Genomic DNA, 23,972 nt, shown 5'->3' with positions numbered 1-23,972 from the left:
GGATAAGGAGAGTCCTCAATATTACTGCCCCATTTCCTTGATAAATGCGGAAGTAATGTTCCTGAAGAGGGCAATCCTTAACATGCTATTAGTGTGGTCTGACGCCAATATCATCCTGCGTGACGTCCAATATGGGTTTAGGTCAGGGAGGTCAACATTTGACCAATGTCTGAACCTCCATCTTATAATCAATAAATATACTATTGACTGGACAATTCCCTCCACTTAGCCTTCATGTACTTTACATTCACTTTCAACAGGGTCAACCATACTAAACTTTGGGCCCTGCTGCCTCAAATAGGGGTGGGCTCAATTATTGTGGCCCTCTTGGCTGACCAGCACTCTGACACCACCCCCTCGGAGCACTTCTCGCATGAGGTGGCCCGTACACGGTCTTTCCCTACACGAAGTGGTGTCCGCCAAGGGTGCATCTTCGTACCATTCCTGTTTACATTATATATAAATGGGCTTGAGCATGCCTCTCTGTCCAGGCAGACAACCCAAGGGCAGGCGTTAGATCACCTCCACTATTGTTGTATGTCATCGTTGTGGTCCTCATGGCCCATCTGGCCAAAGGGCTGTACCCACTCCTGGACAAATTTGTTTAATTTATGGGGAATTTGGACCTGTCAGTACATTTGACAAAGTCCTACGACCTACTAGTTCCAAGACTTTTAAAGTGGCAACCATTGATGTAAAAAAAAACTGGAACTCCTTAACTGAGGGCAAGAAATCGGAGTTCATCAAAACCAATGGGGATTTAAATAGCTTTGAACGTAGATTGGGTTTCTGGTCATTGCAAATTTTACCTAAGGTATATCACACTAAATGTGTGTCCCAGATTCGATATGTGAGTAAGGTTTGGAGGTTTGTGAATACTGAGAGCATTCAAATAGCTGAAAATCAATTGCTACGGTGATTAGTGCAGGTCCCACAACACACTCCTACCTTCTCAGTGTTTTCTGAGCATGAAATATGCCACTTAATTGATTTTGTTGCCCTATGCCCCCTATGGTAATGAATCAAGATCTGTACCAGGGAGGATTTAAAGCTTAATTGTCTGATCCTCTCTGACTGCTTATCTCTTGATTTAACACACAGAATACCATGGACCTGGATCATGTATGTAAAGGCAGCATTTGCCCCCCTTGGGAGAACATATATGTTTCTTGATCCCTACTCACTTTCATCTCAAGAACTGAAAAGAACTAAGAGCCTGTTCCTCAAGCAAGCTTTTTTATCAAGGAAACAGCTTGAGTTGCAGAAACCTTCAGTGAGGGTACAAATGTTTTTAAAGACTGTACAGGGCATGGAGCCCTATCTAGCTCAGGTGTGTAACATGCAAGCCAGGTTTCTATTGGTCAGGTTAAGGTTTAACCAGTTACATCATCTCCTGGCTTTACCCAGTGTTTGGGCTCATTCTGAGTCAAGGTTGCCTTGCAGCTGCGACAATAGGTCTCTGCAGGACACCTTACATTTTGCTATATTATATGACTATTTCAGTAGTCCTAGGAAGCAATTTTTAGCTCCTTTGTTGAATTTTCTTAAATTCACCCTAGTACACCCTGCCCTCTTCTACCTCCAGATGAACCCTAATGACTTTGTTGTATTTGTTGCATCTTGTTTTTTTCGCGCTTCATTGACGTCCAGACAGTTGAGACCTGATTTATCTTGGGAATTACATATATGTACTGTATTTGTTTTGTTTTCCATTGTAAGCCTGGATTTGATCTGATCCGCATCCTTTTGTTAATATGTTACAGAGGGATGTTTTTATGTCATTTATATTGTACTCTTGTATGACTGTTCTTGTCAACCAAATAAAGATTTTATGATGAATTTACTTATGAGCAACCCTGGGCGTAGTTCGCAAAGTAGCGCTACGCGTAGCTACGCAAAGTGCACTTCGCACTACGCGAGCTACACGTAGCACTTCGCGAACTGCGTAGTACCCTGTTCGCACTGTGCAAGATGTCGTTTTCAATGATTGCACAGTGTGGACAAGCAACCGCACTGTGCAATCATTGAAAACGGCATCTTGCACAGTGCGAGCTGTAGTTTTCTGCCGCTCGAGTAGATTTTTACTCGAGCGGCAGCTTTCTCAACACGAACGGATAGTTTCTCATCGCGAGCAAAAAATGACCGCTGCACTACGCAACACTACGCTAAGCGTGTTTGCACTGTGCTACGTGCAATTCGCGTAGTGCGAAGTAGCGCAAACTTCGCAAACTACGCGAGCATAGCGTAGTGCTTTGCCCAGGCTTACTTATGAGTCTCTGGTTTATAGTACCAGGGTACTCAGGGCCTGCAAGTTAAAGTGTCCCTCATAGACTGCCACACTTATTGTGCTACCAAAAGTGTGAAAAAGCAAAGCAGGACTAACAGCAAGACATTGCTGACTGGCAAAGCAGTTCTCAAACTGCTAACTAGGCCTTGCCACTCAAGCTCATGGCAAAGTCCAAACCTTCTTTTCAATGCATATAAGTCACCCCTACCGCAGGCCTATCAAGCCAAAAGGCAGGGTGCTGTATATTGAAAAGTGGGATATGTGTTTTTGCATGTCCTAACTGTAAAAACCCCAAATTGTTGTTTTTTCTGTAGAAAGGTTAGTTGCCCCATTGGCAAGTAAAAGGTTACACAATGACAACTGAGCTCTGCTAACTTCTGAATTAGACTACTAAAGTTTGTACTTCAAGGTATTAAGAGAATAATGGCTACCCTTTAGTTCTGGGAAACAGGTTGGCGTTGGGACAGAAAGAGGGAAACAGCTGCTAAACTGCTTTTTCTGTGTTTGTGTGCAGCACTCAGGTAGCCACTCATCTAGGGGTGGCTAACAAGCTCCACACACCAAGGAAGGTGTTCTGTGATCTGGGAAGGGACAGAATATTGCATTGAGGGATTGCTGGATGCCACATTTTGCAGGTAGTCATAATTAGATGGGAGGGGCCCTGGTAGCCCATTAGCTAGTAATCATTGCATCCCTGAGGGTAAGTTCTGGGCATGAAAGTGGTCCCCCTGGTACCCAGACTTCTCATCACATCTGTACAGGAGGGCAGACAAAATAAGGACTGATCTGCTGTTCCCTGCACCAATGACTGGACTACACCTGCTTATCCTTGAGCTAGCAAAGAGAGGACTGTGCCTGTGTTGCCCTGTTTGAGGAAAAGTCACGCAAGGCCCTAGGCAGAAGAAGTGACTCCAAGAGTCAGTTGCCTGACTTCCTGTTACACCTACAGCAAGTTGATATCAAGATTACCTAACCTCAGCTAACCACTGAAACGTATCCTGGGAGACGAATCTTGATTCACAAAAGTGAGGGTCATCGGAGTGCAGTTTGGTCACCCAAGAGGGATCCTAGCCTCTATTAAATAAAACCACTGGTTTTGCATGACTGAAGACTAGTAGAACTGTGGCAACTTGTTTTTAGCTGGACTTAAACCAGACTTTGAGGGACATCGACCCCTGTGGCCAAAGTCCCTACGCTATGTTTGTGGACCGAGGGGTGGCTTTAGAAAGACCCCCATCAAAGGATCAGCATTCTCAGCATCCGTCAACATCTTCAACATTCTGTATCGCATGCATCAGGACCACTCTATTGATGTCTAGACTGGAATGGACTCCTGAGGCGGAAGCCGGGAGCGCTCAACACTGCTTTTAACTTGTATTCTGTTGTTTTAAAATACCTGTGCTGTGTTCCCCTCATATCTCACTTTGTGCTCACTCACCCCCTGTATCTCTGACCGTGCAGCCGATAAAGGCACTGCCGTGGGGCCAGAGATAGTTTTGCCACCATTGTTGGGGCATCCCTGGGCCGAGGACACGCCCACTACCGCTAGACCACGCCCCTTCCGGCTATTTATATCGCGCCTCTTTGCTTAGCGCGTACTAGACTGGAACGGACTCCTGAGGCAGAAGCCGGGAGCGCTCGATACTGCTTTTAACTTGTATTCTGTTGTTTTAAAATACCTGTGCTGTGTTCCCCTCATATCTCACTTTGTGCTCACTCACCCCCGTCTCTCTGACCGCGCAGCCGATTAAGGCGCTGCCGCAGGGCCAGAGATAGTTTTGCCGCCATTGTTGGGGAATCCCTGGGCCGAGGACACGCCCACTACCGCTAGGCCACGCCCCCTCCGGCCCTACTTCAACGATGTGCTTGCCCCGGCCGTGCAGCGGGCACGCCGCCAGCGCGCCGAAGGCGCGCCAAAGGCAAGCCCGTCTGCGCCCGTCCGCGCCCGTCCGCGCCAGGCCGGGCCCCGGGGCCTTGCACTCTGCCTGTTCCCTTACATATTCACCTATTCAACTGCTGGCCTGCCACGACTCCTGGCCTATCAGTCCACCTATCCTGGAAAAGATCAACTCTCTAGATATTGCGCGACCCATCCACATTGACCCCTCTAACCCCATACCTACGCCCCACGTCATGCTATCACGCCTTACCTCTCCCTGTCTCTCCCCTAAATCATCGGGCAGCCCCCCTCATTCAGCCTCGATCTCCCTCCTTAACACCCGATCCGCCGTCAAGCACCAATTGGAGCTTTTTGACCTCCTCAACACTTCCAGCCCCGAGATCCTGTGTCTAACTGAAACCTGGTACACCGCCGACTCCCTACCTGACATTCTCACTTCCCTCCCAGACTCTTATTATATCCTCCGTGCTGACCGCCCTGAGGGTAAGACGGGCGGTGGAGTGGCTATGATTGTTCGCTCTAACCTTCTATTCCTACCTCTTCCTCACCCTCTCATTTCATCTGTCGACTTTCTGGTGGCACGATCTACCAATCTTGCGATTCCTCTTACTGTTGTATTGCTCTATCGTCCCCCTCACTCCATGTCTCACTTCATCCCAGCCATACAGGACCTTTTAGTCACCCTGGTCGTCAACAACTCCTCTCTTCTGCTATTAGGTGATTTCAATTTTTTGCCAGGGGACCCGCGTGAAGACTCCATGTCTAAAGACTTCTCTGACACCCTCCATAGTATCAACTTCATCTCTCATATTTCTGTTCCCACTCACACTCACGGTCACACTCTCGACCAAGTCTGGACTGTTAACCTACCCATCTCCATACCTAATATATCCCCCTGCATCTGGTCTGATCATTCTCTGATCACCTTCTCTGCTCCTCTGACTGAGGTTAACCTTCCTCCCTGCCCTAAAAACACCTATGCCCGTAATTGGAACAGAGTAGACATGGTCGCCCTCGGTCTTTCTTTAGCCTCTTCGGTCCCCACTCTGACTGATTTTCCCCCAATTAAGCAGGTAGCCCTCATCAACACCTGGCTCTCTGAAGCCTGCAATCAGGTCGCCCCTCTCAGATGTGTCAGAACTCGCCGCCCCCACAATGCCAACAGATGGTTTTCCAATACCCTCAAAACTCAGAAACTCGCACTCCGTCAGGCGGAGCGCTACTGGCGCCGCAAATACTGTCCCGATTCCAAGCTTCATTATCTGACCCTTCTGCAGGCGTACAAAAAGTCCATCCTCTCCGCTAAGCAGGAATATTTCTCTCAGAAAATTCATCTGGCAGCTAACAAACCTAAGGAGATTTTCACAATTGTGCATGAACTTTCTGCCTCTGACAGAGCCGCTTCTAGGCCCATTCCCTCCCAAACCCTATGTAATGCCCTCAATGACTTCTTCATTGAGAAGATTGCCATCATAAAACAGAACATCCCCTCGGCACCCGCCTTTTTCACCTGTCCCCCGCTACCTCCGCCATCCTCCTTCATTGACCAATTTCCCTTGATCTCTGAAGAGGCCTTCTGCACTCTCCTGGGTAAAGTCACCACGGGCTCCCCTGCCGATCTTTGCCTGGCATACATCTTAAGAGATATTCTCTCCTGCTGCCAGGCCCCTCCTATTACCCTTCTTAATACTTCCATCACCCTCGGTATTGTACCTGATTCGTTCAAATCTGCCACTGTTATTCCCATCCTCAAAAAGCCCGGTGCCGATCCTGCCGCCCTTTCAAACTTCAGACCCATCTCACTGTTGCCACTCCTAAGCAAAATTCTGGAGAGCCACATTACTACTTCACTCTCCAACCACATTGAAGCTCATCACCTCCTAGCAACTAATCAGGCTTGCTTTCGGCCGACTCACTCTACGGAATCCGTCGTCCTCTCTGTAGTCGATGAGCTCAGGCGCAGTGCCGATACCAACTCCCCCCAGGCCCTAGTCCTTTTCAATCTCTCTGCTGCCTTCGACACGGTCGACTCCTCCATTCTCCTTGACCGTGTCGGGGCGCCGGCCTGCGGGGTTCGGCCCTAGCCTGGCTCGCCTCTTTTTTAACCGGCCGCACAAAGGCTGTTCGCCTGGAGGGCTTTCTTGCTCCCACCAACTCCGTCACCTGCGGAGTACCCCAGGGCTCCTCACTATCTCCCCTTCTGTTCAACCTCTACATTCACCCCCTCATCACTGCTTTACAGGACATGGAGGTCACGGCGTTTAACTACGCCGATGACCTCCAGCTCATTTTCAATCTCTCTCCCTCCCCTGATTCCATCTCCAAGGTCAAGTCCATCCTCACCTTCATATTCAACTGGATGAATCTCAACCTATTGAAATTGAACCCCGATAAGACCGAGCTGGTTCTCCTTGGTGGTCCCTCCAACCCCTGGTCCTCTGCTTTTTGGCCCCCCATCTTTGGTTCCCCCCATTACCCTCAGCCTCTGCGAAAACTCTGGGCATTAAAGTTAGTCAAGACCTCTCCATGCGCCCCCAGATTAGCTCCGTAGTCTCTTCGTGCCTCTTGGCCCTCAGAACCATTTGCAAAATCTCACGTTACTTCTCAGCTGAAGCCCTTAAACTCATTATCCTAGCACTCATCTCGTCCCGCCTGGATTACTGCAATGCCCTCTACGCCGGCATTCCCGCCTACGAATGCCGCCGCCTGCAGCTCATCCAGAACCAAGCGGCCCGCCTTATCTACAGGCTCCCCAAATCTAGCCATATTACCCCCGTATTAAGGACTCTGCACTGGCTTCTCATCAGGGAACGCTCACTCTTCAAGATAAGCTGCTTGACCTTCATGTCCCTTACTGGCGCTGCCCCCGCTTTTATCAGATCTAAAATAAACGCATATGTCCCCTGCAGAGACCTCTGTTCTTCCACTCAGTTTCTTCTTAAGGTCCCCCGCTTTCGCAAGAAGAAATCTGGTGGCACCAGATTCTCTACCCTTGCCCCTCTTCTCTGGAATTCACTCCCCCTCGCGATCCGATCCACCCCCTCCTACTCAGACTTCCGAGCCAAACTCAAAACCCATTTGTTTTCCCTAGCCTACCCCTCTTAAATCTCTCCTTCCTTCCTCCTTCAGGTTTCAGTTTCTGTCTACAGCGCCAAGAAACCGCATGGTGATAGAGCGCTCAATAAATCCTTTCCAACTTCCACTTCGTCTATGACAGTTTGCCCATAGAACATGAGACTGGACTGGAGACTGCTTTTACTACAAGCTAACTGTCCTGCCAAGACTTATTGCTCCCTGTGTTTCACTCCCTGACAGATGTGATCATCTAAACTGGGCTGAATTAGTCATACTCAACTTTACAACAGTTTTCAAACGTTTTCCAAATACCCACTAACCGCGATAGTTGCCAATGCTTGTTTGCATATCAGTGAAAAGCAGTGGTTTATTATTTGCTTAATAATTTATATCTCTGGGACCGTTCAAAGGAGTTTGTTCATTTTTGTGTCTAAAATCTATAAAAATAAGAGCTATATTCATAAATTGGTGTCAGATGCCCTTTGTGTTTTGTTTCTTTATTATTCAACAGTTTTTTTTTAAATCTGGTTTGCACTTGTCCCTTTGACAAAGGCTGACTGCTTGAAGCCACAGCTACCCAGGGGTGAGCTAAGGTTTTGCAAATGAGCTTGCCTGGATCAAAGACTGGTTTGTGAATTTATTATACAACAATACCATTTAATAAACCCCTTTCCTCACGCTTTGCAATTGATAGAACACATGTGACAAAAATGCACTTACACCATCATCACAGACTCACACTACCAAATGGCCACCTGAAAAAATCTAAATTCCACTGAAGTGTGTTTGCCACATTACCACCAATATTTTATAACTCACAATGTGACTTACAGTGATGAACTAAAAACTAAACTAGCAGGTGGCTAAAAATGTAGCAATTATTTAGATCAATCATCATGTGCAGGAGTGTTGTAGGCCTATTTGAGGAAGGGGATTCTCTGTATAGCTGTTTAAGGAAGGGGACCTTTTGCAGGTCTTCCTCACTGTTGCAATCCCTATGGTCCTTGGATTTCAAGATTGTTCCGTTAAACTCCCGACCAGTGGGGCTGCCATCTAGAACTTGAGGCACAGTCCTCGAGCCAAATAGATAGGGGAGTGTGGAAATAATTCCCCCATCAGCACTAATGATCACTGCCCCAGACATTGCACCCTCTTAGTATGGATATTTGCATGATGATGCACTCTGAGTGGAGCATCGAGTATAAGAGTAATTTTAATAATGTGATGCCCCAGGACTATTACTGTCTTTACTTAAGAAATGCAAACATTGCAGAGCTTGGCATACTCATGATACATAGTTCAAAGAACTCACAAATTACTGCCCTCCTCTAAAACCCCAGAGATAACCAAAAAGACACTCTAAGTCAGGCATTGTCGGCACCATAACCATTAGTGATCTTGAGTTATAAGGGTTAGCACAGGGGATGGTCTCCCACTACGACTGGCTGTTGGATCATAAAATAATGAGGAGACCATCACAGAATAGCAGGTGTCTCAGAGAATGGATCACTGTGAAAATCACTGCAGTTTCTGTATATCATTGTGATGTTGAAGACGAAATTCAATGATCAGGATGAGGGTAGGAGACAATAGTTCAAGGCATTGCAAAAGACCCAGGCAACAGAAGATTAACCTGCACCCCAAAATCAGTTAAAGACACAAGAGGAGAAGATGTGCTCCGCCCCTAATTTATCAGCTATTGAAGGCATCAGAGGAGGGATTGAGTATGGAGGCACCGAGAAGCAGGTGATAATCAATTTATAAACTATAGCAAAATACAGATTATGCTGACTGCAGTTGTTAATGTACTAGGGGTGATGAGTAAGACTTGTAACGCTATTTGAGAGCTCCAAGGTTGTGAATTATTGGAAGAGCAAAATATGTGGCTCGAATAGTCCTGTACATCGCTATCGATCCGTATCACACTTCAAAATGTTGAATGAGGTATCATTGTGATATTAGGGCAAATGCCAAATTCACATCAGGGTGGTATTCAGACAAAATAATGAGTTAAAATATTGAGTTGCAGAAATATTGAGTTTTTAATATCGTGACACAGAAATATCGTGTGCAAAAATATAATTGACAAAAAAATTTAATTTTTATGGCAAGAAATATTGTTTGTTTCAAAGATTTTTTACGTTTTTACATGATATTTTAATTGGATATGTTTTATGTTGTTTGTGTAATTGTTGGTAATATTTTAAAATATAGTTTGTAATTTTAAGTCATTTATATTTTTGATTTAATTGAAAAATAGTAATTTATAGTGTTGTAGTGGGTTTTGAGATTTGTTGGAGTACAAGGTGGGAAATTAATCAAGTATATGTAATTTATATATGCTTTAATTATTATCATTTATTTATTTGATTACTAATTATGTAAATTATGCAAATAAAACTTTTAGCAAAATTATTTTATACGCAGATTGTAGGCTTTTTAGAGGCATGGGGTGGGAAGTTAATTAAAATAAATTGATTAATTATTGACAAATATTCATTAATTAATTAACTACGTGTATTGTGTAATTATTAAAAATAATTCATTTATATTTTAGGTGCAGGTTGTTCGGTTTAGAGGTTTATAGAGTGTGAAGTTAATTGAATAATAATTGATGAATTATTGATCATTTATTAATTAATTAATTTTAATTATTCAATTTGTGTAAATATAATTTTTTTATTTACATTTTAGTTGTGAGTTGTTGGGGTTATAGGGGTATAGTGTGGGAAGTTACTTAAATAATAATTGATTAATTATATTTTTGTATTAATTAATCATTAATAATTTGTCAATTAATTATGTAAAGTGTGCAATTAAGATACTTTTTAATTTAGGTATGTGTCAGACGTGTCTTGATAGGCATGTGGGACTATTGTTTGGGAATTTAATAAAATAATTATTAAATTTAAAAAAATCTTATATTGATTAATTTTTAACATGTGTAATTATTTTAATTGTTTAATTGTTTTTAATGTGTATATTTAATTTCAAGTTAATAGTTTTATAATTTTATTAAATTATACTTGTATTAAAATAAGGTACGTGTTTGAAGTGAAGTACTTTTGTCTACCGCTGCACAGCCCGGAGTGGGAATAATAAATTTTGCCCCTCCTGATTCCAATGCTTTCCCTACTATTGCACTGACTGGAGTGTGAACAATACATTTTACTCCTCCTGAGTCCAACGTTTTCCCTACTGTTACACAGACTGGAGTGGTAATAGTAAATGTTACTCCTCCAAAGTACAGCACTTTCCTTGCTGGTGCATCGACTGGAGTGGGAATAGTAGCATTTCCCCCTCCTGAGTTCAAAGCCTTCCCTACTGTTGCAAGACTGGAGTGGGAATAGTGTATGTATTATTCCTAAAATTGTATAGTTTTGTACATATTATTTAAAATGATATCATTTCATTTCTGTGTATAAATTATATTTTTTAAATTAGTAAAGTTTTTAATATATAATATAATCTTCTGTATAGTTTATCTGTTAAGGTTTATAATTTCTGATGTGTGTGTGTATATATGTATATATGTATTACCTACTGGCGGTCGCCAGTAGGTAGTTATAGTTAGGAGCTATTATCCATAGGAAATTTGCAACATTCTATTTGGAATAACTTTTGCGTCGGTTGATGAATCTTCACGAAATTTTCAAAACTGGTGGGGCGCTCCAGTCTGCTCCTATCCTGAATGTCTCGGGTGATTCGTCAAGCGGGGGCTGAGAAAAAAGGGGGGGTCCCAAAACATGTTTTCCCCATGCAATTTTCCATAGGAACCTTTAATCGCAGCTGCAGCCTGAACTCCTGAACAGAATTACAACAAATTTGACAAAGAGGTAGCACTAGGTTCACACTCGTGCCTTTGGGTAAAATAGTGTAAATCCGTTCAGCAGTTGCTGAGAAAATCAAAAGTAAAATCATAGATATATCTGGGCGGAGCCTAAAAACACATCTCATCGTGAGATCTGATTGGCTGTCAGCACTTCATCCTAGAAGTGTTGGCAGCCATCTTGGGACCAATATACATGATAGCACCTCATTAAAAAGCATTACAGTTAATAGAAGGTTTTAAGACTTTAGTTATATTATAAATAATTTGTTGATGGTACCATACTCATCTTAGGAATTGTGGTGTGTTCTAAGGTGATTTTACCATGTGAAAAAGCCTTCTGCTGGGATATCATGAATCATGTTTGAGAGAAAACTATTTTCTCATGCTTTTCCCACAGAGGTTTGTAAGGCGATCTATAAGCTAAACTGAGAGCATATTATCTGTTAATTCACATTATTTTTCTCAGTCATGTGAGAATGAAGTCTGACATTCTCAGTAAAACATGTACATCCAACAAGGGCAGAGACTGTCAGTTGATTCCTTTGTGTTCTACTACAGCTTCCCAGAGTGTTCTAAAGAACAACTAGAGCGCTAACAGTCCTACTTATGACAGACGTATGGCACACCTGAAGCCATCTTGATTGAAATAAAGTAGTAACTCTTAAAACGTTTAATTTAAAAAGGAACACAATGAGGGGGTTGCTTTTGCCATAGAAAGTATGATTAGTGCTGCAGAAAGAAAAATTAGGGCACTTTTTGAGTGACTTCTCAAATCATCTTCTATTTCATTAAAAACTTCTGGCATGCAGACTGAAACATGCACTTTCAATACCAGCAGCAGACTTCCCTGGTGAGCAGTAGCTTTACTACAGTGATCTAATGAGCAACTAGAGTGCTAATATTCTGAATTTATGGCAAATGTGTGACACATCTGAATGCCTTCTTGATGGAATCAAAGTAAAAAGCTGAAAGTAGTCCTTCTGAGAAGACTGTCGTAAATGAGGAAATTAGGAAACTTCATAACAAATAAGTCTCCCAAGATGGCCACCAGAGACAAAAGAGCCCAAATGTAGCACAAATATCACCCAGATGTAGCCCAAGTATAGCCCAAATAACAGAATGTCCCAGCGTGATCTAAAGAACAACTAGAGCGCTAACAGTCTTACTTATGACAAAAGTATGGCACACCTGAAGCCATCTTGATTGGAATACAGTGGTAACACTTAAAACATTTAATTTGCAAAGGAACAAAATGAGGGGGTTCATTTTGCCATAGAAATTATGATTAGTCCTGCAGAAAGAAAAATTAGGGCACATTTTGACTTCTCAAATCCTCTTCTATTTCATAAAAAAAGTGTGACATGCAGACTGAAACATGCACTTTGAATACCAGCAGCAGACTTCCCTGGTGAGCAGTAGCTTTACTACAGTGATGCAATGAGCAACTAGAGTGCTAACATTCAGAATTTATGGAAAATGTGTGACACATCAGAATGCCTTCTTGATGGAACCAAAGTAACCAAGCATTGAGAATGCAATTGGTCTCGCCCTCGTTTAAGTTAAAGCAATTCTGTTTGTAATTAGGTGGCTTTTTAGCTTTGCTTTTATTAGTGTTTTTCAAACTTTCATGTACATAACATGTACATGTATGCATATATTTTCAAAGAATGCCCTGCATTGAGGATGCACCTCCAGCCGGTGATTTTCACAATCCTTTATTTCAAAAGGAAACAGGCATTTCATTCCGATCTTTTTCCATCCTTTTGCCTAATGCATTCCGAAGCTTCATGCTCCTTTCTCAAAGGCACCAGAACACACAAACAATTTGCGCTGCCACAGTTCCAACTTCCTGCTTTCAAATTAATTAGGCCTCCGGTGTGCCTTCCGCCTGGTGAATGTTATACAGGTCTGTTGGTTCACTGAACTGTTCGGACCCAGGTCGGCACAGAAGACATTTGATTTGCAACTGTTCGTTTCATCTCCCGAGGGCCACTGGAGGTCTATTGTTGAAATCAACTACGAACATTCGAAAAATGAACTGATGTCACACTGAATCCACCGGAGGATTAAAATATAAGTAAATCAACAACATGTTCCAGCATGCATTGTAATAAAATACTCACCTGAGTGGGCGCACCGGAAGCCTAGACATTTGAAAATAATGCAGAGAATGCTGGGAGAACACTTCGCCGTGGACTCAGTGAATGGCCTATGAATAAGGAGCTTGTAGCCCCGAAACGCGTCAGGCTGAGGAAAAGATTGGGAGGAAGCTGCCAGTTGTTCAATAAATGGGTTTGTTAACCTGTATTTTGTGGAGTGCGTCCTTACTGCAGGGCACCTTTGGAAACATGTATCCATATATGTATATGTATGCATGCATTTATATTTGTATTTATGTAAATATGCAGATTATATATATGTTTATATATGTATGTATATATATATACCCATACATATATATAAATGAAAATGTATATATATGCATATATATATGTGCATGTGTGTGCATCTAGAGAGAGTTAGAGAGAGGTAGAGAGGTAGAGGTGTAGAGGTAGAGAGGTAGAGGTAGAGAGGCAGAGAGGTAGAGAGTAGTAGAGAGAGAGGTAGAGAGAGGTAGAGAGTAGAGGATGAGTAATAGAGAGTAGAGAGTAAGTAGTAGAGAGTGGTAGAGAGAGTAGCAGAGAGTGAGTAGTAGAGAGTAGTAGAGTGAGTAGTAGAGAGTGAGTGGTAGAGAATATTAGAGAGTGGGTAGTAGAGAGTGAGTAGTAGAAAATAGTAGAGAGTTCTAGAGAGTGAGTAGTAGAGTGAGTAGTAGAGAGTAGTAGAGAGTGAGTAGTAGAGAGTAGTAGAGAGTGAGTAGTAGGGAGTGAGTAGTAGAGAGTAGTAGAGAGTGAGTAGTGGAGAGTGAGTAGTAGAGTGAGTAGTAGAGTGAGTAGTAGAGAGTAGTGGAGAGTAGTAGAGAGAGTGTAGTAGCGAGTGAGTAGTAGAGAGTAGTAGAGAATGAGTAGTAGAGAGTGAGTAGTAGAGAGAGAGTGAGTAGTAGAGAGTGAGTAGTAGAGAGTACTAGAGAGTCAGTAGTAGAGAGAGAGAGTAGTAGAGAGAGAGTAGTAAGGAGTAGTAGAGTAGTAGGGAGTGAGTAGTAGAGAGTGAGTAGTAGAGAGTAGTGGAGTAGTAGAGAGTGAGTAGTAGAGAGTAGTAGAGAGTGAGTAGTAGGGGGTAGTAGAGAGTGAGTAGTAAAGTGAGTAGTAGAGAGTAGTAGAGAGTGAGTAGTAGAGTGAGTAGTAGAGAGTAGTAGAGAGCCAGTAGTAGAGGGCCAGTAGTAGAGTGCGTGTAGTAGAGAGTGAGTAGTAGCAAGAGTAGTAGAGAGTGAGTAGTAGAGAGAGTAGTGGAGTGAGTAGTAAAGTGAATAGTAGAGAGTAGTAGAGAGTGAGTAGTAGAGAGTGAGTAGTGGAGAGTAAGTAGTAGAGAGTAGTAGAGAGCGAGTAGTAGAGAGTGAGTAATAGCGAGTGAGTAGTAGAGAGTAGTAGAGAGTGAGTAGTAGAGAGAGAGTAGCAGAGAGAGAGTAGTAGAGAGAGAGTAGTAGAGAGAGTAGCAGAGAGTGAGTAGTAGAGAGTAGTAGAGTGAGTAGTAGAGAGTGAGTGGTAGAGAATATTAGAGAGTGGGTAGTAGAGAGTGAGTAGTAGAAAGTAGTAGAGAGTTCTAGAGAGTGAGTAGTAGAGTGAGTAGTAGAGAGTGAGTAGTGGAGAGTGAGTAGCAGAGATAGAGTAGTAGAGAGCAGTAGAGAGTGAGTAGTAGAGTGAGTAGTAGAGAGAGAGTAGTAGAGAGCGAGTAGTAGAGAGTAGTAGAGAGTGCGCAGTAGAGAGTGAGTAGTAGAGTGAGTAGTAGAGTGAGTAGTAGAGAGTAGTGGAGAGAAGTAGAGAGAGAGTAGTAGAGAGTGAGTAGTAGAGAGTAGTAGAGAGTGAGTACTAGAGAGTGAGTAGTAGAGAGAGAGTGAGTAGTAGAGACTGAGTAGTAGAGAGTAGTAGAGAGTCAGTAGTAGAGAGAGAGAGTAGTAGAGAGAGAGTAGTAGGGAGTAGTAGAGCAGTAGTTAGTGAGTAGTATAGAGGGAGTAATAGAGAGTAGTGGAGTAGTAGAGAGTGAGTAGTAGAGAGTAGTAGAGAGTGAGTAGTAGGGAGTAGTAGAGCGTGAGTAGTAGAGTGAGTAGTAGAGAGTAGTAGAGAGTGAGTAGTAGAGTGAGCAGTAGAGAGTAGGAGAGAGCCAGTAGTAGAGGGCCAGTAGTAGAGAGTGTGTAATAGAGAGTGAGTAGTAGCAAGAGTAGTAGAGAGTGAGTAGTAGGGAGAGTAGTAGAGTGAGTAGTAAAGTGAATAGTAGAGAGTAGTAGAGTGTGAGTAGTGGAGAGTAAGTAGTAGAGAGTAGTAGAGAGCGAGTAGTAGAGAGTGAGTAATAGAGAGTGAGTAGTAGAGAGTGAGTAGTAGAGAGAGAGTAGTAGAGAGTGAGTAGTAGAGAGTAGTAGTAGAGAGTAGTAGAGAGTCAGTAGTAGAGAGAGAGAGTAGTAGAGAGAGAGTCGTAGAGAGTAGTAGATTAGTAGGGAGTGAGTAGTAGAGAGTGAGTAGTAGAGAGTAGTGGAGTAGTAGAGAGTGAGTAGTAGAGAGTAGTAGAGAGTGAGTAGTAGGGAGTAGTAGTGAGTGAGTAGTAGAGTGAGTAGTAGAGAGTGAGTAGTAGAGAGAGTAGTAGAGTGAGTAGTAAAGTGAATAGTAGAGAGTAGTAGAGAGTGAGTAGTAGAGAGTGAGTAGTGGAGAGTAAATAGTAGAGAGTAATAGAGAGCGAGTAGTAGAGAAAGAGTAATAGAGAGTGAGTAGTAGAGAGTAGTAGAGAGTGAGTAGTAGAGAGAGAGTAGCAGAGAGAGAGTAGCAGAGAGAGAGTAGTAGAGAGAGTAGCAGAGAGTGAGTAGTAGAGAGTAGTAGAGAGAGTAGTAGAGATTGAGTGGTAGAGAATATTAGAGAGTGGGTAGTAGGGAGTGAGTAGTAGAAAGTAGTAGAGAGTTCTAGAGAGTGAGTAGTAGAGTGAGTAGTAGAAAGTAGTAGAGAGTGAGTAGTAGAGAGTAGTAGAGAGTGAATAGTTGGGAGTGAGTAGTAGAGAGTAGTAGAGAGTGAGTAGTGGAGAGTGAGTAGCAGAGATAGAGTAGTAGAGAGCAGTAGAGAGTGAGTAGTAGAGTGAGTAGTAGAGATAGTAGTAGAGAGCGAGTAGAAGAGAGTAGTAGAGAGTGAGCAATAGAGAGTGAGTAGTAGAGTGAGTAGTAGAGTGAGTAGTAGAGAGTAGTGGAGAGAAGTAGAGAGAGAGTAGTAGAGAGTGAGTAGTAGAGAGTAGTAGAGAGTGAGTACTAGAGAGTGAGTAGTAGAGAGAGAGTGAGTAGTAGAGAGTGAGTAGTAGAGAGTAGTAGAGAGTCAGTAGTAGAGAGAGAGAGTAGTAGAGAGAGAGAGTAGTAGGGAGTAGTAGAGTAGTAGGGAGTGAGTAGTAGAGAGTGAGTAGTAGAGAGTAGTGGAGTGGTAGAGAGTGAGTTGTAGAGAGTAGTAGAGAGTGAGTAGTAGGGAGTAGTAGAGAGTGAGTAGTAGAGAGTAGTAGAGAGTGAGTAGTAGAGTGAGTAGTAGAGAGTAATAGAGAGCCAGTAGTAGAGGGCCAGTAGTAGAGAGTGTGTAGTAGAGAGTGAGTAGGAGCAAGAGTAGTAGAGAGTGAGTAGTAGAGAGAGTAGTAGAGTGAGTAGTAAAGTGAATATTAGAGAGTGGTAGAGAGTGAGTAGTAGAGAGTGAGTAGTGGAGAGTAAGTAGTAGAGAGTAGTAGAGAGCGTGTAGTAGAGAGAGAGTAATAGAGAGTGAGTAGTAGAGAGTAGTAGAGAGTGAGTAGTAGAGAGAGAGTAGCAGAGAGAGAGTAGCAGAGAGAGAGTAGTAGAGAGAGTAGCAGAGAGTGAGTAGTAGAGAGTAGGAGAGTGAGTAGTAGAGAGTGAGTGGTAGAGAATATTAGAGAGTGGGTAGTAGAGAGTGAGTAGTAGAAAGTAGTAGAGAGTTCTAGAGAGTGAGTAGTAGAGTGAGTAGTAGAGAGTATTAGAGAGTGAGTAGTAGAGAGTAGTAGAGAGTGAATAGTAGGGAGTGAGTAGTAGAGAGTAGTAGAGAGTGAGTAGTGGAGAGTGAGTAGCAGAGATAGAGTGGTAGAGAGCAGTAGAGAGTGAGTAGGAGGGTAAATAGTAGAGAGTAATAGAGAGCGAGTAGTAGAGAAAGAGTAATAGAGAGTGAGTAGTAGAGAGTAGTAGAGAGTGAGTAGTAGAGAGAGAGTAGCAGAGAGAGAGTAGCAGAGAGAGAGTAGTAGAGAGAGTAGCAGAGAGTGAGTAGTAGAGAGTGAGTAGTAGAGAGTAGTAGAGAGTGAGTACTAGAGAGTGATTAGTACAGAGAGAGTGAGTAGTAGAGAGTGAGTAGTAGAGAGTGAGTAGTAGAGAGTAGTAGAGAGTCAGTAGTAGAGAGAGAGAGTAGTAGAGAGAGAGTAGTAGGGAGTAGTAGAGTAGTAGGGAGTGAGTAGTAGAGAGGGAGTAGTAGAGAGTAGTGGAGTAGTAGAGAGTGAGTAGTAGAGAGTAGTAGAGAGTGAGTAGTAGTGAGAGAGTAGCAGAGAGAGAGTAGCAGAGAGAGAGTAGTAGAGAGAGTAGCAGAGAGTGAGTAGTAGAGAGTAGTAGAGTGAGTAGTAGAGAGTGAGTGGTAGAGAATATTAGAAAGTGGGTAGTAGAGAGTGAGTAGTAGAAAGTAGTAGAGAGTTCTAGAGAGTGAATAGTAGGGAGTGAGTAGTAGAGAGTAGTAGAGAGTGAGTAGTGGAGAGTGAGTAGCAGAGATAGAGTAGTAGAGAGCAGTAGAGAGTGAGTAGTAGAGTGAGTAGTAGAGATAGTAGTAGAGAGCGAGTAGTAGAGAGTAGTAGAGAGTGAGCAATAGAGAGTGAGTAGTTGAGTGAGTAGTAGAGTGAGTAGTAGAGAGTAGTGGAGAGAAGTAGAGAGAGAGTAGTAGAGAGTGAGTAGTAGAGAGTAGTAGAGAGTGAGTACTAGAGAGTGAGTAGTAGAGAGAGAGTGAGTAGTAGAGAGTGAGTAGTAGAGAGTAGTAGAGAGTCAGTAGTAGAGAGAGAGAGTAGTAGAGAGAGAGAGTAGTAGGGAGTAGTAGAGTAGTAGGGAGTGAGTAGTAGAGAGTGAGTAGTAGAGAGTAGTGGAGTAGTAGAGAGTGAGTTGTAGAGAGTAGTAGAGAGTGAGTAGTAGGGAGTAGTAGAGAGTGAGTAGTAGAGAGTAGTAGAGAGTGAGTAGTAGAGTGAGTAGTAGAGAGTAATAGAGAGCCAGTAGTAGAGGGCCAGTAGTAGAGAGTGTGTAGTAGAGAGTGAGTAGTAGCAAGAGTAGTAGAGAGTGAGTAGTAGAGAGAGTAGTAGAGTGAGTAGTAAAGTGAATATTAGAGAGTGGTAGAGAGTGAGTAGTAGAGAGTGAGTAGTGGAGAGTAAGTAGTAGAGAGTAGTAGAGAGCGTGTAGTAGAGAGAGAGTAATAGAGAGTGAGTAGTAGAGAGTAGTAGAGAGTGAGTAGTAGAGAGAGAGTAGCAGAGAGAGAGTAGCAGAGAGAGAGTAGTAGAGAGAGTAGCAGAGAGTGAGTAGTAGAGAGTAGGAGAGTGAGTAGTAGAGAGTGAGTGGTAGAGAATATTAGAGAGTGGGTAGTAGAGAGTGAGTAGTAGAAAGTAGTAGAGAGTTCTAGAGAGTGAGTAGTAGAGTGAGTAGTAGAGAGTATTAGAGAGTGAGTAGTAGAGAGTAGTAGAGAGTGAATAGTAGGGAGTGAGTAGTAGAGAGTAGTAGAGAGTGAGTAGTGGAGAGTGAGTAGCAGAGATAGAGTAGTAGAGAGCAGTAGAGAGTGAGTAGGAGAGTGAGTAGTAGAGAGAGAGTAGTAGAGAGCGAGTAGTAGAGAGTGAGCAGTAGAGAGTGAGTAGTAGAGTGAGTAGTAGAGAGTAGTGGAGAGTAGTAGATAGAGAGTAGTAGAGAGTGAGTAGTAGAGAGTGATTAGTACAGAGAGAGTGAGTAGTAGAGAGTGAGTAGTAGAGAGTGAGTAGTAGAGAGTAGTAGAGAGTCAGTAGTAGAGAGAGAGAGTAGTAGAGAGAGAGTAGTAGGGAGTAGTAGAGTAGTAGGGAGTGAGTAGTAGAGAGGGAGTAGTAGAGAGTAGTGGAGTAGTAGAGAGTGAGTAGTAGAGAGTAGTAGATAGTGAGTAGTAGTGAGAGAGTAGCAGAGAGAGAGTAGCAGAGAGTGAGTAGTAGAGAGTAGGAGAGTGAGTAGTAGAGAGTGAGTAGTAGAGAGTAGTAGAGTCAGTAGTAGAGAGTGAGTAGTAGAGAGAGTAGTATAGAGTAGTAGAGTAGTAGAGAGTAGTAGAGTAGTAGAGAGTGAGAAGTAGAGAGTAGTAGAGAGCAAGTAGTAGATATGAGTAGTGGAGAGTGAGTAGTGGAGAGTGAGTAGTAGAGACGAGTAGTAGAGAGTGAGTAGCAGAGAGTGAGTAGTAGAGAGTGAATAGTAGAGAGTGAGTAGTAGAGAGAGAGTAGTAGAGAGTGAATAGTAGAGAGTAGTAGAGTGAGCAGTAGAGAGGGAATAGTAGAGAGAGATTAGTAAAGAGTAGTAGAGAGTGAGTAGTAGAGTAGTAGAGAGTGAGTAGCAGAGAGTAGTAGTAGAGAGTAGTAGAGAGTAGTAGAGAGTGAGAAGTAGAGAGTAGTAGCGAGTGAGTAGTTTATTTTAAAAAGAACACTATCAGGGGGTTCATTTTGCCATAGAAATTATGATTAGTGCTGGAAAAAGAAAAATCAGGGCACATTTTGAGTGACTTCTCAAATCCTCTTCTATTTCATTAAAAAATTCTGACATGCAGACTGAAACATGCACTTTGAATACCAGCAGCAGACTTCCCAGGTGAGCAGTAGCTTTACTACAGTGATCTAATAAGCAACTAGAGTGTTAACATTCTGAATTAATGGCAAATGTGTGACATATCTGAATGCCTTCTTGATGGAATCAAAGTAAACAACTGAAAGTATTTCCTACTGAGGAGACTAGTAAATGAGTAAATTAGGAAACTTCACAACAAATAAGTCTCCCAAGATGGCCACCAGACATAAAAGAGCCCAAATGTAGCACAACTATCACCCAGATGTAGCCCAAGTATAGCCCAATGACAAAATGTCCCAAAGTGTTCTAAAGAACAACTAGAGCGCTAACAGTCTTACTTATAAAAAAAAGTATGGCACACCTGAAGCCATCTTGATTGCAATAAAGTGGTAACACTTAAAACATTTAATTTACAAAGGAACAGAATGAGGGCGTTCATTTTGCCATAACAATTATGATTAGTGCTGCAGAAAGAAAAATTAGGGCACATTTTGACTTCTCAAATCCTCTTCTATTTCATAAAAAAGTTCTGACATGCAGACTGAAACATGCACTTTGAATACCAGCAGCAGACTTCCCTGGTGAGCAGTAGCTTTACTACAGTGGCCTAATGAGCAACTAGTGTGCTAACATTCAGAATTTATGGCAAATGTGTGACACATCTGAATGCCTTCTTTATGGAACCAAAATAAACAAGCATTGAAAATGCAATAGGTCTCGCCCTCTTTTAAATTAAAGCAATTCTGTTTGTAATTAGGTGGCTTTTTAGCTTTGCTTTTATTTGTGTTTTTCAAAAACTTTCATGTATATAACATGCACATGTATGCATATATGTATATGTATGCATGCATTTCTATTTGTATTCATATAGATATGCAGATTATATATATGTTTATATATGTATGTATATGTATATATACACACGTACATATATATAAATGCATATGCATATATATATGTGAATATGTGTGCGTGTAGAGAGAGGTAGAGAGGTAGAGGTGTAGAGGTAGAGAGGTAGAGGTAGAGAGGTAGATAGGTAGAGAGTAGTAGAGAGAGAGGTAGAGAGAGGTAGAGATGTAGAGAGAAGAGGATGAGTAATAGAGAGTAGAAAGTAGAGAGTGAGTAGTAGAGAGTAGTAGAGAGTGAATAGTAGAGAGTGAGTAGTAGAGAGTGAGTAGTAGAGAGTAGTAGAGAGTGAGTAGTAGAGAGTGAATAGCAGAGAGAGAGTAGTAGAGAGTGAGTAGTTGAGAGAGTAGCAGAGTAGTAGAGAGTGAGTAGTAGAGAGTAGTGGAGTAGTAGAGAGTGAGTAGTAGAGATTAGTAGAGAGTGAGTAGTAGAGTGAGTAGTAGAGAGTAGTAGAGAGTGAGTAGTGAGTAGTAGAGTGAGTAGTAGCGAGCAGTAGAGAGCAAGTAGCAGAGAGCAAGCAGTAGAGACTGTGTTGTAAAGAGAGTAGTAGAGAGTAGTAGAGAGAGTAGTAGAGATTGAGAAGTAGAGAGAGTAGTAGAGAGTAGTAGAGAGTGAGTAGTAGAGTGAGTAGTAGAAAGTAGTTGAGAGCGTGTAGTAGAGAGTGAGTAGTAGAGAGTGTGCAGTAGATAGTAGTAGATAGCGAGTAGTAAAGAGTGAGTAGTAGAGAATGAGTAGTAGAGAGTGAGCAGTAGAGAGTAGTAGAGAGTGTGTAGTAGAGAGAGAGTAGTAGAGAGTGAGTAGTAGAGAGAGAGTAGTAGAGAGCAAGTAGTAGAGTAGTAGAGAGTGAGTGGTAGAGAGTAGTAGAGAATAGTAGAGTGAGTAGTAGAGAGTAGTAGAGAGTGAGTAGTAGAGAGTGAGTAGTAGAGAGAGTAGTAGAGAGTAGTAGAGTAGTAGAAAGTGAGTAGTAGAGAGTGAGTAGTAGAGAGTAGTAGAGAGCGAGTAGTAGAGAGTGAGTAGTGGAGAGTGGGTAGTAGAGAGTAGTAGAGAGTGAGTAGTAGAGCAGCTCTGCTGACCTGGTTCTCTCCCTCTAAAGCAGTTCTGCTGACCTGGTTCTCTGGCTCTAAAGCAGCTCTGCTGACCTGGTTCTATGGCTCTAAAGCAGCTCTGCTGACATGGTTCTCTGCCTCTAGCGCAGCTCTGCTGACCTGGTTCTCTGGTTCTCTGGCTCTAAAGCATCTCTGCTGACCTGGTTCTATGGCTCTAGAGCAGCTCTGCTGATCTGGTTCTCTGGCTCTAAATCAGCTCTGCTGACCTGGTTCTCTCCTTCTAAAGAGCTCTGCTGACCTGGTTCTCTGGCTCTAAAGCAGTTCTGCTGACCTGGTTCTCTGCCTCTAGAGCAGCTCTGCTGACCTAGTTGTATGGCTCTAAAGCAGCTCTGCTGACCTGGTTTCTCTGGCTCTACAGCAGCTATGCTGACCTGGTTCTCGGCCTCTAGAGCAGCTCTGCTGACCTGGTTCTCTGATTCTAGAGCAGCTCTGCTGACCTGCTTCTTAGGCTCTAGAGCAGCTCTGCTGACCTGGTTCTCTGGCTCTACAATGGCTCTGCTGACCTTGTTTCTCTTGTTTTACAGCAGCTCTGCTGATCTGGCTCTCTGCACTCACGATGCATGCACCCAACTTCGCGAAAATATATTTAAAAATAATATAAGTTTATTATAAGTACAAATATATTATTTTTATGAATATCTTCGATAATCTCTTACTCTAATATATATATTAAAGACACATACATATCATTTCGGAACATAATTGTTTTTTGCAGGAGTCGCGCACCCAGCGCGCCCCAGCACGTATATGACGTCACGCAGGACCTGCCACCGTGAGAGCATCTCGTACCGTAATTCGCATGTATCGCAAGTGCAGGGGGAGCAGGAGTCGCAGACTGGTGGCATACCAATCGCGCACATCACGTAATATTAAATGTATATGATGTAACTGAAAAATACGCAGCCGTCGCACACTGTACGCGGATCCTTCACGACTGTTCTAAAATGGCGGCTAGAATCCGCGCACCCACCGTGATGTGTATGCTTTCAGTGCGATTTTTCATTTTAAATAAAATAAAATAAATATATTAAAATAAAAAATAAAAACAAAAAAATTTATCAATATTTCAGTTTGAATTTTTTTCATTTTTGTTGTGCAAATTTCAGAAAAGTATATAATGTTATTTAATGAATAAAATATTTATAAATAAACAGTTAAAAAACTGTAGAAAATCAGTACAAAAAAATAGGTATAACTACTATCACACTTAGAATTTAGCATTTAAAAAACCTTTGAAATTCACTGAAACAAACCATAGGTTTCAGAGACGTTATAGTTAGAAATTAGCATTTAAAAAACCTTTGAAATTCACTGAAACAAACCATAGGTTTCAGAGACGTTATAGTTAGAAATTAGCATTTAAAAAAGCTTTGAAATTCACTGAAAAAACCACAGGTTTCAGAGACGTTATAGTTAGAAATTAGCATTTAAAAAACCTTAGACATTCACTGAAAAAACCATAGGTTTCAGAGACGTTATAGTTAGAAATTAGCTTTTAAAAAACCTTAGATATTCACAGAAAAAAACATAGGTTTCAGGGGTGTTATAGTTAGCTGGCCATTTCACTCTTACAAAACCATAGAAATTCCTCCGTTATAGTTAGTTCTGCTAACTATAACTCGCGCACCCGGCTAGTTGGCCCCCAGGGACCCTCAGGATTAAAGAGGAATTAATTCCCCAACTTGAAACGCGCCACAGGGCGTGTTTGCACATTTGTCACCTCAGGCCCGCCCCCTCCCTTCACCACTGTGCAAACGCACCCAGTGGTGTGTTTTAAATTGGGGGATTAATTGCCCTTGAATCCTGAGGGTCCCTGGGGGCCAACTAGCCCACCAGGTACCTCCAGTAAGCGCCACGGAGCTGCGTTGCAGAGTGTTGTAAAAAGAGGCGTGGCCTCTGAACACCACTCTGCAACGCAGCTTTCTGGAACATACTGGAGG

The 23,972-nt window shown here is 42.6% G+C and overlaps 1 protein-coding gene across 1 annotated transcript in view; it reads left to right on the top strand.

The window, feature by feature from the left end:
• LOC146798096 (cytochrome P450 2G1-like) overlaps positions 1-23,972 on the top strand; it is a 1,456,444-nt gene that overhangs the window by 205,408 nt on the left and 1,227,064 nt on the right. The gene's annotated exons all lie outside the window — the stretch shown is intronic.

This window comes from Triturus cristatus, chromosome 9 (assembly GCF_964204655.1).
Source record: "Triturus cristatus chromosome 9, aTriCri1.1, whole genome shotgun sequence".
NCBI classification, from domain to species: domain Eukaryota; kingdom Metazoa; phylum Chordata; class Amphibia; order Caudata; family Salamandridae; genus Triturus; species Triturus cristatus.
The sequence above is the reverse complement of the archived record's forward strand: the minus strand, read 5'-3'. Positions and strand labels throughout refer to the sequence as shown.